Raw genomic sequence first — 7,149 nt, forward strand, 5'->3', positions numbered from 1 at the left:
AATGCTTATTCTTTATTTAGAAACAAGCAACATGATCCCATGCATGTTTATCAGGAAGCAAGTTCCACTGCATTCAATAGGGCTTACTCCCAAGTAGAAGATTCTGTGCACACAGAACAGTACAATTTAGCACAATCGCAAGCGTCTATGCTCTAAAGTTAGTCCCACTGTATTCAGTGGAATTTACTTCCAGTCAAATGTGTATTAGGATTACAGCCTTAAATGCTTTCCCCTTCTTTTGCTGCCTGCTCACACTCTGCCTTCACACTCACCAACCACTCAAACACATTTTTCTTTACAACCACCGCCCCACCCACCCACCAACAGCCATCTGATTGATTAACTGATTGATTAATTAAGTGCAGTCACTCATTGTCGACTCTTAGCAACCACATAGATTCTCTCCAGGATGATCTGTCTTCAACTTGGCAGTTAAGGTCTCTCAGTGGTGCATTCATTGCTGTTGTAATTGAGTCCATCCACCTTGCTGCTGGTCATTCTCTTCTTCTCTTTCCTTCAACTTTCCCCAGCATTATAGATTTCTCAAGGGAGCTGGGTCGTCGCATAATGTGTCCGAAGTATGAGCCTGGTCATTTGTGCTTCGAGTGAAAATTCTGGATTGATTTGTTCTATGATCCATTTGTTTGTTTTCCTGGCTGCCCATGGTATCCTTAAAAGTCTTCTCCAGCACCAAAGTTCAAAAGCGTCAATGCTTTTTCTATCTTGCTTCTTCAAAGTCCAGCTTTCGCATCCATAGAGTGTCACAGGGAAAAAAAATTGTCCGAACAATTTTAATCTTTGTATGTGAAGACACATCACGGCATCTAAATATCCTTTCCAAGGCCTTCATTGCAGCCCTACCAAGTGCTAGTCTACAGCATATTTCCTGACTGCTGGATCCTTTACAGTTGATGGTCAGTCCAAAAAGCAGAAGCTATCCACCACTTAAGTGTCTTAATTGTCAATTCTGAGGCTGGTTGCTGTCCCCGTCGTCATTAGTTTAGTCTTTTTTACATTTAATTGCTCATCTAGGGAGCACAAAAGGGTAAAGTGGATGGGTAAAGTGGATGATTATTTTGAGGGTAAAGTGGATGATTATTTCAGAGCACTGCAACGAAAGGAAGTCTTCTATCCTGCCCTGTTTTTGTGATAAAGTTGACACAAGTCATTATGTAACTTCGGCCCTTGCGGCCCCGCATATGGAGTAGTCTCACCGGAATCGGAAGTGATGGTTGTATAGAACCCTTATGTTTCATAATATACGGTATTTTTTTCCCTGCCAACGGTAGAACTTTCCGTTCTGAGGGGGCGGGGCACGAATCTCTCGCCTGAGGGGCGCCGCGCGTGCCTCGGGGAAACTAACGTGGCGTGCACAGCTACGTGCAAAGCGAATGAACGGAGACTCACTCTGTAGTCTGCGTATGCTCTTTTTTGTGGCCCCATGCAGTGCTTGATTATGCCACCGCCCATCCTATATGAGCAGTTGTAACCTTGCTAACTTTTCCAGCTGTATCCACTATGCAAAACGACGGCTCCTAGCCACTGTCTTAGGTATAATTATGTCAAATGTGCTTGCAACTGCACCGATGCAATAAAATTAAATGAAATAAAATGATAGATTGTTTCCCGAAATCCGAAAAAACATGATTGAAGCCATTCTTTTACACACAAGGCAAGCCCCTTCACAATAATGATAAACAGAAAGAAATGATAAACAGAAAGATAATTTAGACATTACAAAATCGTCAGCTGTTTCTATTGTATAGCGCCGCAGTGGCAATACACAGCATGGAGCCCGGATAGCTCAGTCGGTAGAGCATCAGACTTTTAATCTGAGGGTCCAGGGTTCAAGTCCCTGTTCGGGCGAGTTCAGTTTTTATATTTATCAAATTTTTACTTTTAAATTTTGGTTCATTTCTCTTCCGCTGCATTACATTCATTCTTTCATGAAAAGCCTTTGCATTGCATATGCTGCTGAGGTTTTAGCTCGCGGATAAAAACTAAAGCTTTTGCATGGGTTTCAAACATACATTTAACACATATAACAAAGCAATCTCCACTTTAGTTCCGGCATCAAAATCGCCACTATCTATGCTTTTATATAATTTTGGATTCTAATTTTCTATTAAAAATCATTTTCGCCCGAACAGGGACTTGAACCCTGGACCCTCAGATTAAAAGTCTGATGCTCTACCGACTGAGCTATCCGGGCGCTCTACAAACTTTTGTTTCCACATTGTAGATGATCTTTGTATAAAATACACAGCTGCTCCTACTAGCAATTCTTTATTCGTGTTCGGAGTTATACTCTTTTTATTGGCACAAGATACAAATGAAAATTACATGACCCTTTGATTAATTGCTTGCTTTGATTAGTTGCTTGCTTCAGATATCTTTTCCTTCCAACTTTGCCTTTTACTATCTGACTGAGGAAAAGAGCGGTGAGGTCTGGTGGTGAAAACATTAAAAAAATTGGAGCTACTTTTTAAAAAATTCCAAACCCGATCCTTGCGACTCCAGTCACGTTGCCATCGCAACTATCAAAAACCCCTACTACTCTGGTGATCTAAGATTCCGCTCCGAACACTCAGCAATAGGGTGTTTGCCACGTGGCATTTCATCCTTCCCAGAGCTCCAACAACTGATTATCTTGGCTCAGACCGTCCAGCCAGCCTGGGCTGTGAGCCTTTACATCCTAATATTAGACCCCAATTTTAAGGGCTAGATAGCGAATACACCCTGCCTTAATTGAATCCAGCCAGGGACGCAAATGCTAGCAAACTATTTCCTGAGCCTAGTGCCAGTAGGACTTAAACCTATCTGAGTCAGGGAGATCTATGTCTTGCACCAGATGGGAATGCTGCTAGTACTGAACTGTGACAGTAAGAATATCTAAAGTTGAGTGCCTATGAGCATACTAAGAGTGTTCCCCCTCTTCTCATCACTGAATAGGCACAATCAAGCCTTGCACACTTGGGATCAGGCAGAGAGGTTTTCAGGGCAGAGGCTGATGGTGTCTTCCAAGAAGCATTGGTCTTTTGGCATCTATTTATTTATTTATTTACTCACCTGACTCTTGGCCTGGCCTTCTCTCTGGCTGCCCCAAGGCTTTAGAATGCACTCCCTGTCAAACTAAGAGCTTCTCCTTCCAACTCTGATTGTTTTTTAAAAGACTCCTATGACACATGATTGTTTTTTAAAAGACCCCTATGGCTTTTAATTGAAACTAATTTAAAACTGTTTGTTCTACTCTCTGAAATTGTTTTGTTTTGCTCTGTGAATTGTTTTTAATTGTTTTTATTCTGTGAAATTTTTTAAATTGTTGTAGTGGATTATATACACCACCAAGAGGTATATATATCAGGTGGGGTGTGTGTGTGTGTGTGTGTGTGTGTATATATATATATATATATATATATATATATATATATATATATATCACCACCTTTCAGCCTTTACCAAGGCCAGGCCCTCTCAGAGGTCCAAGAAGGCCCAGGGCATTTCCAGCTTATGACCACTTCTAGCCATAATAAAAAATCTAAAAAATGAGGACACATCACATGAAAATAAAACAAGGCACCAAAAAATTAACATGTATCTAAATCTGAGGCCCCCTTTGAGTTGGAGGCCCAGAGACCAAATGGCCCTCCTAATGCCCCCACCCCTCTGATCAGCCCTGACCAAGACTCCCCAGGCAGTTTACAGTATTCTTGTTCTTATTTATTTACATTTTATATCCCACTCTTCCTCCAAGGAGCCCAGAGCAGTGTACTACATACTTACGTTTCTCCTCACAACAACCCTGTGAAGTAGGTGAGGCCGAGAGAGAAGTGACTGGCCCAGAGTCACCCAGCTAGTTTCATGGCTGAATGGGGATTTGAACTCGGGCCTCTCCGGTCCTAGTCCAGCACTCTAACCACTACACGATGCTGCAGATACATTGCAGTATATTTAAAAACCAGTGATGTATTTTCAGGAGCTGAAGACAAAAGCTCCCTAGCCTGGGCTTCTCTTTTTTTGCCTTCTCCTCGGGGCATGGGGGTTTTCCTCTTCAAGTAGCCCCTGTGAAGGTGAGCCTGAGTTAAATGGAGCCCTTTCCCGTTCCCTTTCACTTCAGAGCAGGTAAACTTACCTTACATCCAGATCAAGTTTCTCTGGGGGGCAGCAGCCACCTAAGGCGAAAGTGCTCCCACTTTGAATTTCAGCAAAAAGCTGAAGGATCAACACATCAAATAGACCAGAGGAGGTCAGTCATCAGTTTGAATGGGACCTGAGGAATGGACAGCCGGAAGGAGTTTGCAGCGGCTGGGATTCCTGAAAAATAGGACTAGGCAAATATTCTCATGCTGACAATCTAACACAAGATGAACTAGGCGTAACTATAGGGGGGGCAGGGGGGGCACGTGCCCCGGGCGCCATCTTTTCTGGTCACGTGGGGGGCGCTGCCATGACAAAAAAATATATTTTTAATTTTTTTTAATTTTTTGTTAATACAAATGTTTCCTGCTCAGTGCAGCAGCGCTGCAGCAGTCAAGGGAGCGCGTCGGCGCCCCCTCCCCCACAAGTGGTCCCTTCCGCGCCCCCCCTTGCTTTGCTGGCGCCTGGCGGCCAGTCAGTGGCCTGGCTTGGCGGCGGCGGCAGGCGCTTGTGAGGAAAAACCTAAGTATAATGTAGTATGTTGGGGGGCGCGGGGGGGGCGCCATGTCAGTGCTTGCCCTGGGTGCCGTTTTCCCTAGTTACGCCTCTGCCTAGTCAAGCCTTTCTGTCCAAGTTAAAAGTCATCTAGATTTACATCTGGATTTCCCATAGCAGGGAATGCTTGTTTGTTGCCTTTCTGTGTCCAGAAGCAGCAGATCTAAAGGGAAGAAATGGAACTGGCTTCTCTGAGAGCTTAAGGATAAGAGTCTCCAGAGGAAAGGGAACCAAATGTAGGAAAGCTGCTAGTCTGCACCACTATCTCACCTGCGAAAGGGGTGCAGAAAGGTAACCCAGCACCCAGGGCAAAACATCACCTTGCGGCCCTTCTCTTGAATGCACACACAAACAAATTCTTCAGTATTAACCAATATGCGTTGACTTGTGGGACTACACAGCAATTTGCCCAGTTCCTCTCTCTCTGCAAACCTCTTGCAGTTTAAAGCCAGTGTTGAGCAGTTCAGTGCTAAGGCAAGTGGATGACTAGCAGCAGTCAGTTTGCAATATCTTTCCCCTGCTAACTATGCAAAGAGGCCCTCTTAAAAGCGGTGATTCTCTTTACTGAGCATGGGGAGAGCAACTGGCCCTCTCCACCCCCAGCACAGCATCCCTCCAGTGGCTGTTGCGGGTGTCTATCTTATGTTTTCTCTCTCCTTTTTTTAAGATTGTGAGCTCTTTGGGGACAGGGAGCCCAAAGCAGTTTATTTGTACACTGCTTTGGGAATTTGTGTTGAAAAGTGGTATATAAATATTGGTTGCATTCGCTGCATTATCTCCCTGAATCATGTGACAGCCTGTAATCTCAATCTAGCTGCACCTCCTGAGGCAGTAGCATCTGTGCTGGCCAAGGTTGGGGCACCTGGTATCAGATTCCAGAACCCACCCATGGGAGCTTTCCCCTCAGGGCAAATAGCATGCATGGGGGAGGAGGGAATTGAGCTGGACTGGGACCACAGCAGGAGGGTAAAGGTAAAGTTGTGCTGTCGAGTCGGTGTAGACTCCTGGCGAACACAGAGCTCTGTGGTTTACTTTTGGTAGAATACTGGAGGGGTTTCCCATTGCCATCTCCCACGCAGTATGAGAGGATGCCTTTCAGCATCTTCCTATATTGCTGCTGCCCGATATAAGTGTTTCCAATAGTCTGAGGGGTATTTAACAAGGTATTTTCAAAAAACCAAAAATAGGGGTGAAATCGAGAGCATGAAGGACCAGGGACTAATATCAGACATCAGGGACTCTCCTTGGTAAATAGGGACAGTTGGGGCATATAAGGAGTTTAATCACCTCATCCCCTTCTATGCTCTAGAGATTTCCCTTACAAACGCTAACAAAAAAATAATTCCTATGCCATCGCATGTCACTTTGCTGCTCAGTGCTGCTGTCACCTGTTGCCACCTCTGTACTCTTGAAACTGTGCAGCCTACAAAGCCTTTCAGCACAAAGGAAAGGTCACTATTGTGTCTTGCTTATCCCTTGCCTCCAGGTTACACTTCTGGTGTGGAGATCGTCTTGTTTTAATGCTGTGCTACAGGGGTTCTCAAACTTGGGCCCCCAGATGTTGTTGGACTACAGTTCCCATCATCCCCAGCCACAATGGCCGATTGTGGCTGGGGACCATAGGGGTTGTAGTCCAACATCTGGGGACCCAAGGTGGGGAACCTCTGTGGTGCTAGATAGGCTTGAGCTCTCCTACTTTTTCCTCAGCTGTTTTGTGATGCTTGTTTGCTTTAATATATTTTTAGTGGCTATGAATGTTCTTGTTATCCAACATTAGTGTTGCTTTGTTTTTAAAGTTGGAAAAGTGCATGCTGCTCCTATATTTCTCCACACTACACTGCCATATTTAAAATGTGTGTGTTGTGTATGTGTGTGTGTGAGAGAGAGGAAGTGAAGGAGAGAACACTTACATAGCTGGCACTGTGCCTCCCAGTTACGCAAAGCCAACTCTGGACTGCTCAGTCTCTCTGCAGTAGTTCTGAAAAGTGGCATTTCTATCCTGCCCCATGCAGCAAAGCTGCCTCTCCCCCATTGACTAAATGGGGATGCCATATCATGCTGGATTGGCGGAAGCACCAGTAGGTTAAGAATACAACCCTGGCATTTCACTCCTGCCCCCCCACGCCTCAATCATGTAGAGAGGCTCTAAATCAAAACAGGCAAAATGTTGACAAGCTGCCTCCTGGCTCAAAGGACAATCAACAGCTTGCCTGAGAGTAGACAAGTATCACGTGGTTGTTCATCTTTCAAGAGCCATGCTCATAATATGCAGAAAAGTTATTAGACAGATTTATTAAGGCAGAATTGTTTGTCTGGACACATTTTGGTCAGTCATTCCTTGGAGTTAACACAGAGGCTGCCCTTCCATGAGGTATGGTGAGGTGGTCATCTCAGGGCGCAGGGAGAGAGGAGTGTCAGGCCCCCACCACGGGCAGCACCCCACCATCCACTGTCACT

At 44.9% G+C, this 7,149-nt stretch overlaps 2 non-coding genes across 2 annotated transcripts; one reads left to right on the forward strand and one right to left on the reverse strand.

Annotated features, from left to right (window-relative positions):
• Positions 1 to 1,793: 1,793 nt before the first annotated feature.
• TRNAK-UUU (transfer RNA lysine (anticodon UUU)) lies at positions 1,794 to 1,866 on the forward strand. Its single transcript has one exon. It is a non-coding gene; the product is annotated as a tRNA-Lys (tRNA).
• Positions 1,867 to 2,139: 273 nt separating this feature from the next.
• Positions 2,140 to 2,212, reverse strand: TRNAK-UUU (transfer RNA lysine (anticodon UUU)). Its single transcript has one exon. It is a non-coding gene; the product is annotated as a tRNA-Lys (tRNA).
• Between the last annotated feature and the right edge of the window lie 4,937 nt (positions 2,213 to 7,149).

Source organism: Hemicordylus capensis, chromosome 4, assembly GCF_027244095.1.
Source record: "Hemicordylus capensis ecotype Gifberg chromosome 4, rHemCap1.1.pri, whole genome shotgun sequence".
Lineage (NCBI taxonomy): Eukaryota > Metazoa > Chordata > Lepidosauria > Squamata > Cordylidae > Hemicordylus > Hemicordylus capensis.